The sequence below is a fragment of the Dermacentor variabilis genome, chromosome 5 (genome assembly GCF_050947875.1).
Source record: "Dermacentor variabilis isolate Ectoservices chromosome 5, ASM5094787v1, whole genome shotgun sequence".
In the NCBI taxonomy this organism is placed as follows: Eukaryota; Metazoa; Arthropoda; class Arachnida; order Ixodida; family Ixodidae; genus Dermacentor; species Dermacentor variabilis.
Window position 1 is genome coordinate 149431550 of NC_134572.1, and position 8722 is coordinate 149440271.

The 8722-nt window shown below is 47.7% G+C and overlaps 1 pseudogene; it reads left to right on the forward strand.

Moving 5' to 3' along the window:
* The first annotated feature begins 420 nt into the window (after positions 1-420).
* On the forward strand, positions 421-1323 carry LOC142581995 (protein max pseudogene; annotated as a pseudogene).
* The last annotated feature ends 7399 nt before the right edge of the window (positions 1324-8722 follow it).

The window sequence follows — 8722 nt, forward strand, 5'->3', positions numbered from 1 at the left end:
TACAAGTTTCTTGTTTTCTTTAGCATCGGGGCGATGCTTTCTCACGGGGGGGGGGGGGGGGGGGTAATGCCACGTGCGTTTATTTCGGCTTCTAGCGACGCGAGCTACGCAGGTGGCGTCGCTGCGACGCAAGCGGCGTCGCTTGACGCGTTTCACTCATGGACGCGAAACGTATAAATACGGGACCACCGCCTGCGCTGGCGCAGTCCGACGAACGCCCCAGACACGCTTGCTGCTTTCGCGGTCACCGCGTTGTTCACTTGATTTCGGGCACAAGTTCGCCCATTAAACTCTCTTTACGTCTAACGCCGACGCAGTGTCCCTTTCTGTCTGCCTGCGTGCCAGGTAGCTCACCGTCACCTACGTGACAATATCATCAATTGCTTTTACCTCTCTGCGAGCACCCAGAGTGGATATGGACCACTTAAACGAGGCACTTGATGTTCATGGCCTCATACTATGGCTCGTACCCACACTGGGGTATATTGGCCAGGAATTGTGCGCTTGAACTTTTACTCGGTGTTTCGAAGTATTACATATTACATTTGTTTAGTTGATTGTATGTAACCGCAAACGACATCAAAGCGTCCCTGCAGCTAAAACCCCAAACCGACGCAGTGACTGTTAGTACTATTTACGATGTTAAGATTAACCCTAATTAAGTGAGCGGAATCTGACTATACTTCGACTTCTTCCTCCGGCTGCCACGCTGCGCACGCGCTTTCACCGCTCGCGCTGTTGCCCCACGTTCGTTCTACGGCAACGTCGTCTCTGAGTTCCGCTGCTGCAGCCCATACGCTTGCGATCCGCGTCACCCGGCAAGATGAACGACGAGGAACGCGACGTTGACGTCGAGGCCGAGAGGAGGGCCCACCACAGCGCCCTCGAGCGGAGGCGACGCGACCACATCAAGTTCACGTTCGGCTGCCTGCGGGACGCCGTGCCGTCCCTGCAGTGGGAGAGGGCTACGCGGGCCCAGATCCTGAAGAGGGCCGCCGACTACATACAGCTGATGCAGCGAAAGAACAGGGAGCGGCTGCACACCATCAAGGAGCTCAAGCGAGAGAGGAAGCAACTCGAGGAACAGATCCGGGCCTTGGAGGAGATGGAGATGGCCAACGGCGGTGGCGACTGCTCGCCTAGCACCTCGGTCGTCGCTACCATCGAAGAAGGGAACTCCGCCTCCCCGGCTGGCGTCACCTCCGAGGCTTCCATGCTGCCTGAAGGGATTTAAGCGACCGCAAGAGAAAAAAAAAAGCCCGACTGCTAAACAAGGCCATAATCCTGAATAAAGAGTAATATAGTTTCAACTGTCTCGACTGATGCTTCAGAAAGCGTATGCACTCGATTTTTCGCGCTTTTAATGACCGTGCAGGCCGAAACTAACCACAATTCTGAGCGTTTCCAGCCATTACCAATGCGCCTCCCGTAACCAGTTTTGCCAGGAATAGCACCTGTTTTGCAGCAGTACCTGGACGCAATATGTCAGTGAATAGTGGTGCGCTAGGGTCGTTATCCGTCACCAGATGCCTTTAGAAATCGAACTATAGCCCTAGTCATGCAGTCGGTCTGAAATGAGCTAACCTCGGCGCACGCATCTGTCAAAACGACTAGAGAGGTTGCTGGAGTAATGCGGCTCATATCTAGCAGAGGACGTACTGGTATGGTAGTTGGTCGATCATTGTTACGTCCGAGGCAGCTAAATTTTACACAGGCATGCATATGTACGAACGCCGAAAGAGCTTGTGGTTCTCCAGTTCATTGTTTCTACGCCTGTCAAATATAACGCATGGCCTTAAGAGCAGGGATTGCTTGTCTAGTTACGCTGACAGGATATCGGAAATGTAGGTGCTATGTAGACTGCATCGTCGCTCTGGCTTCCTCTATATACAACAGGAGGATAACCATCGCTTAAGTGTTTCGATAATTTAGAAGAGAATTGTTGCCGGCCACCTGTACACTTCGATAACTTAGAAGAGCCAATACGCAGTTTTAGAGCACCCTCGTACCCAAAGCCCACCTGGCTTGAGCTCTTTTGCACTTTTGCACCTTTGTGTGCACCTTATTGCGTTATTTTGTACGCCTGGTGCTTTCCGTCCCCTAACTGGGGAGCGCAAAACCTAAATCTACTTAATAGTTGCCCGCTGCCTCTATGCGTGTACCGAAAGTGTAGGCCTAGTAGTCGCGGGATGTTTATGACGAGAGCTGCTCGTGGGACTAAACGCGTCACCAAGGCGGTCGAGGCGTATTTCATCGCGGTGCACCCAGCTACGCTCTTTAGTGTAAGCTTACATCAGACTTGCAGCCGAGTTACTAAATTCTGCCAGTACCATTCTATAGTTCAATTACACATGCGTTGTGATTCCCGATTATCACGCGCGAGTTGGGTGCTAGTCTGCAATGTGCTGCAGTTATCGAAACAGCGCGTTTACATGAACCCGACAGAAGTGGGTCGAGTCGGCTTCTAGGGCTGGAATATGCCTGTCGAGTTGATGTAAACGCCCGCCGGTCGGGCTGAACGAGCGCTGATCCTGTCTGAGTCAGCCCGACTGCGTGGAGTGGCTTGACCTAGCCCGACCCATTTGTAGCGTGCACGTAAACGTGGACGGGTCAGGCACGCCAGCACTTAGACTTGCCCATGGCACTGCTGTGACACCGCGATTTATGTACCGGCAGGGGGAACAGTATCAGGACAAGGCCAAGACAAGCACTGTGCAGTGCAACCTTATCGTGGTGAAAAGATCATTGAAATATAGTTCTTGCAGACGGCAGCGCGACCCGGAAGCCCAGTTCGAATGCGTTGTTGTCTCGACTCGACACTTTGTACCGTCGTTCACACTAGTCAGAAGCGAGTGCATGTACACGCGGTCATGTCGGTTTCATGTAAACGTAGCTAAAAAGGACAAAAAGAGATGACCATGGTGTGTATAGGGTTGCACGACTTAACGAAAGTTCCGTTTCTTTCGAGCTTACTGGAAATTCGTATTCATCTCCTAAGGATACGCAAAGCTTCCTTGAGGCGCTCGTATTTGGATTTCCACGAAAAAAAAAATAGCTAAAGACTTTTCGCAGAATACTGCGATTAAACCACAAAGTGCTGATGGCTTCCGCCTCATCGCAGAAAAGTTTCATTTTATTCATTTCAAAACGAATAAAATTTTAAAAATGATTAAAAGTAAAGGACAGCTGGTCGTTGCCTGTAACGGCCAACTGGACATTGTTTTCTGCGATAGGCTGTGGATGGTGTTGCTCATCAATCGTAGTTTCATGCGCACTGTGACGAAACTGTGCTACCAAGTCGTAGTTACTCACCGCCTTGGTTAAGCTGACATGTTTGCTTCGGAGCAGTATTTTGCCGCCATTTAGCATCAAGCCAGTGAATTGTGGCTGCTGCTTCCGATCAAGGTGCACACTTTCACGCCTTTTATCACCTTTATTGCCTTCTGATTATTCGAAATTACACATGCGATGCACGAGGAGTTTCCCACAAGACACAAACCAGTGAAAATAGCATTAGGTTCTTGTCGCAATTAAAGTGTTGCGTGATTACGCATCCCAGAGCTACACGTGACAAACAGAAGGCTACAGGCAAGCGGCTTTACGAAGAAGCACGAAAGGTGAGTATCAATTGCTGTCACTATTAAACTTAATTAGACCATGCTGCTAACAATGGTTCCCGCAATTTAGAATATGCATTACCCTTGGCATCTCCCGACGAAGTGCTATCAGTGTAGGAGCGGTATTGCCCCATGAAACGTAGGCATTGGTCTAAACCGTGCATTGCACGAAATTATGGAGAAGATCTATGTCTATAAACAAATGGAGGGACAAGGTGCACGTTTTAAGAGCAAGAGGCTACGTTGACGCTTCCCTTCATCGCTGTTCTAATCATTGAAAAAGCAATATTTGCCAGATAACTTTCGGCAGGCTGGCCACGTCTATTACTTTTACCTTTCGAGAAAGTTGTCGCAAGTATTAGCATGTCAATCTAATTTCTCTTTTGGACGGAATCATCATCATCTCCAAAGGAGTGCAAGACAATGTGCAACATAATAGTGCACCCGCTATTGCGGCAAGCATCGCGTTATGGACGAAGCTGCAACTTTTTTCGTATTTTCTGTGTTTGTTTTTTATGAGCTTGCTGATGTTGCTTCGAAAATTGATTGATTCATTACGACACTGTAAATTATTTCAACAAATATGCCCCTTAACTCTCCACTACGTTGCCGTATGAATGAAGCGATGGCATGCGATGAATTACCCCTTACAATAATTAAGCACTTCACTACAATGCAGGAAGCAGCCATTTGTAGAAACCTTCAAATGCGGCACAACAATACAAATGTACCAATTTCTGCACAGCCTCCGATATGAACAGCCGAGAGCTCTCTTTTAACATGAATGGAGCAGGCACTTTTGAAGAAGAATGAACAAACGAAAACAAAGAAATATAACTCTTTGATAAAGTTCCGCGCAATCATACAAAAACAAAATCAGACATCATTAGAAGCGAATACCACTGGGAGGACTGGATAGACTGGATCGACTGTCTGAATTTTCCATACCACTATATTTTAAGAGCGGTGCACAAATGTTCAGCGCGTTTCGTTTAGCGATGATGCGATGTTCCATGTTCACCCAGAATATTTTTTCGTCCTTGCTTGACGTGTTTACTACTTGGACGCCGTCAACGCACTTGCCCTACGCTTACCACCTATCTTTAGCTCCGAAACTAAACTAAAAAGGAACGGCAGATTTCACCTTCGTCAACATGCTTTCAATGTATGCCTCAGCGGATCATAAGAACTGGTATGCCGTATTACCGTTCATCACGTATGCCTACAACACAGCCAAGCACGAAGTCACAAGATACGCACCTTTATTTCTCCTCTACGCTCGCCATCTTAAAAGTTTTCTCGGCACCATACTTACCTTTTCACCTAAAGACGATGCTTCTGTCACGCAGATATTGTGTCGTGCCAAAGAAGCACGTCGACTTTCCGGGCTCAGAACCCAATCGTCACGTGTTCATGCTAAGGCTCGCTGCGACGCACAACATCTGACTTCATGTGGCTGTCAACGCCGGTTCGGAAAAGGGGACTTCGCCAAAAGCTTCTCCCCATGTATTCGGACCCGTTCGTCATTCTCAAGTGCTTCAGTGAAGTGACCTATGTCATCGCTAAAGTGACGGCTGATAACCGCCGTTCACGCAAGACGCAAGTTGTGCACTTCGCACGATTGAAACCGTACCATCAACGCGCATTCTGACTCGCTCGGTGAGCTTCGTCTGCCCCGGAAGAAAACGAAACGCCGCACCGAAGGAGCGTGGAAGAGAAAGGAGAAGCGGCGCGAAGTTTTTGGATGATCTTCTCTATCCTTTTCACTGTGAATAAATCAATGCTACCATCGGTAACAATATCCTTGTTCAAATATTTTGTTGTTTCGGTTGGAGAATATTTGCTTTCAATACGTTTACACGCATTTATTTCAGTGCTTCAAACTTTGATGAACTTGCCAGACATGCGTTCTTCTTAGTATACATGTTATAACAGCACGTCCCGCACAGAGCTTAGAGTTTCGGACCTCCGTATGTATTACGAAATAATACTTGAATAAATTCGGGCTCAAACTCGAATGTCCTTGCCTTTTTCGCCTTCTTGTAGGAAAGCTCACAAGAAAGCACTTGCGGTCCATATAAAACGATTGAGCACCTTTTGTGCAGTTGCCCACATTATAATACTGAAAGCCAGGCGCTGACACGTACCTCGTTAGAGACAGTAGAGAGCCTCTCACTGTCAGAACAAAAGATATTAGGACAATGGTCACGTTGGACCCTTATACGCTAAAGGCAGCCAGTGCTCTAGTTCTCTTCATGCGTTCTAAAGGCCCGCGAGACATTGTCTTGGGCCATTTCAGACTTTTGAGCGCCAATTTTCATTTCTCTGCTCCCTTACTATCTCTATAAATTCGTGAACCTGCCCGTATGGCCTACGTGCTCTTCGCCACGTGACGATACGTTCGTATATGGTTCCATACGTTGTCTGGACCTGCGGTTGTTCATCTCGGAGTCGCACGCTTCTTGTAAATGCTAGCGACGCGCTAACAAGCCCCTTCTGTCCTACTCGTCGAGTTACCCGACACTCGTAAGGCAGGGTGTAGCAAGACTATGCCTCGCGACAGCCCCGCATAAGTCTTGCTTCCCCCCTGTGTGCGGTAGTTTAGAAGCACAGGTGGGTCGCTCACACAAGCTTGTTACTCGGACCCACTCGTAGTTTCTCTCGCAGAATCCTTACTGCAACCAACTAAACATGCCAAGCGCAACGCTAAGCCGACACACATCAATGGCAGGAAAAAAAGCGCACTTAAAAACGGCTGCAATCCCCTGCTATTACATCTGTCGTCGTCTGAAACAATGGGCGAACGCGCTGCGGTGAAAGGTATTTATTTTTCTTATTTTCAATGCCTGACAATCTAGTAATGCATTACCTGGCAGGCAAGGCTTGCGAAGGTAAGGCACAGGTGTGTACAGGAAAACACCATGAACCATACACGTGACATTCGCTTAGAATTATGTGTACGCAATCCCTCTTTCGTGCGGCAAACGCATTTGTGGATCAAACAGTCCAGGTGCCTCAACGATAGAATCCACTAGCGCACTTAGGACGCGCAAAAGGCAGTGCCAGACCACTTAGAAATTCGTAGCCGGGATTTTCGCTGTCGATTTGCATTCATAGTTTGTGCGGCAATCGCCAGGCATCTAAACCAGATGGCAATAGATATAATTCAGGCTGCAGAACATTTTTCGCCCGAGTATTCAATATCTCGGCGCTGTGTCGAGAGGATTGCCACAAGAAGAGATATATTATACGTCACATGAGTCACGGCTTTAACCATTTATGGAGCGAGTCTTGCCTACATGCAACATAGCATCAATTTTTTTTTCTTGCTAAGTTGAGGTATTGAGTACGAACTTTCTGGATAAATGCATACTGCCTACACTGAATAAAAGGCAGTAGGCGTCATTTCTTGGTTTAGAGCTGGAACACAAGACGAGGACGAAGAAGTTTGGCACGCTAATTGCTTTCTTTTCAAAGCAAGCTCAGTGGAAACGCACTGATCCACGATATCCGGATGCAGTACTTAGTACTACACGCGCGATGTAAAGCTAATGCACATTAAAGAACGCCATCTGATCAAAACTAATCCGGCGTCCAACACTACGACGTGCCTCATGACGAGATCGTAGCTCGGGCACGCAAAACACCATAATTTCATTTCATTAAATCAGAGATGCTCGCGTTAATGATCAGAGGGTTCTTTTCCGAAGCCATTTCCTTTGCAGTGCATAACCAAGCCGCACCTGCTCGCGGCGCAGTCCGAAGGGCGGGCTACATTGATCCACTTTTTCTCGCGCTCTTCATGCGCGGAGAATTTCCGACCAAACAACCACGTATGACCTCTTTTTTTCGTACTGCAATGCGCGGAATCTGGTATACGCGCTCCGGCACTCAGCGCACAGCTTGTAACCTCGCCAACTGGACTGTTTTACTACGCGCCGTCGTGTGTGCGCTGCCCCATTTTATTGCAGCTGCGGCGGCCGCGACAAAAGCGCTCTATGACACCTCTACGCTGCATACGCGGCAAGACTGCAGCCGCGGCTTGTCGGTAGTTGAGTGACCTGGTCACTTTATCGCAAGAACGCTATGGACTGGCGGCGTCTAGTGAAGCTCTCGCGGTTCATTAAATCAGACGCACCTGGCCGCCAATATATATGGTGGACTAGTCTTTCACAAAGGCTGGTCCACCAGCCGAAACGTCAGTGCAATATACTGTGCTTAGTCAACGTACATCGTGCTCTCTTTCTTCATTATATATATATATATATATATATATATATATATATATATATATATATATATATATATATATATATATATATATATATATATATATATATATATATATACCGTTGTCCTTGGGTCGTCTTGGTCAGTCTCCCGTCATATTCATCGGTGTCATTTAGGTGTTGTCCCACCTTAGTCGTCGTCATCGCGCTGTCACGCCATCTACCGAAACATGTCAACTATAATTTGTTCCGTCATCGCCAAACATCGTTATTGACTTCCGCGGTAGCGGTGGCGCAGGCTAACAGTCCCAAGGCTAGTTCTAGTCATCATCAGCCTATTTTACCTCCACTGCGGGACGAAGGCCTCTCCCTGCGATCTCCAATCATCCCTCTCCGGCGCCAACGGATTCCAACTGGCGCCTGCGAATTTACTAATTTCATCGCCCCACCTAGACGTCTGCCGTCCTCGACTGCGCTCACCTTCCCTTGGAACCCATTCTGTCACCCCAGGTCAATTGGTCACCCCGGTAGGTCCATTGGTAAGAGCATCGCAAGCGTAATGCAAAGACGTGGGTTCGTAGCCCACTTGCGGCAGGTTGTCCTTTCATGCACTTTCATTTCCATTTATTTATCATTTCTTTAACTCATTTAGAAAGCACAAGTAATTTCCCCTATGTTGTCCTTGGTGTCTTTGTTGGCTTTTTATGATTTACAGCAATAGGACCCCCAAGTTTCCTTTCCAGCAGTAATGACTTAAGGCTCTAAAGTAGCGCTCAAGTTCACAATATAAATTATTTTCGCGGATAAACAAAAGGAGACGTAGCGATAAGACTTAGATCCGTGATTCCCCCCTTAAAGGGGCACTGAACTACATTT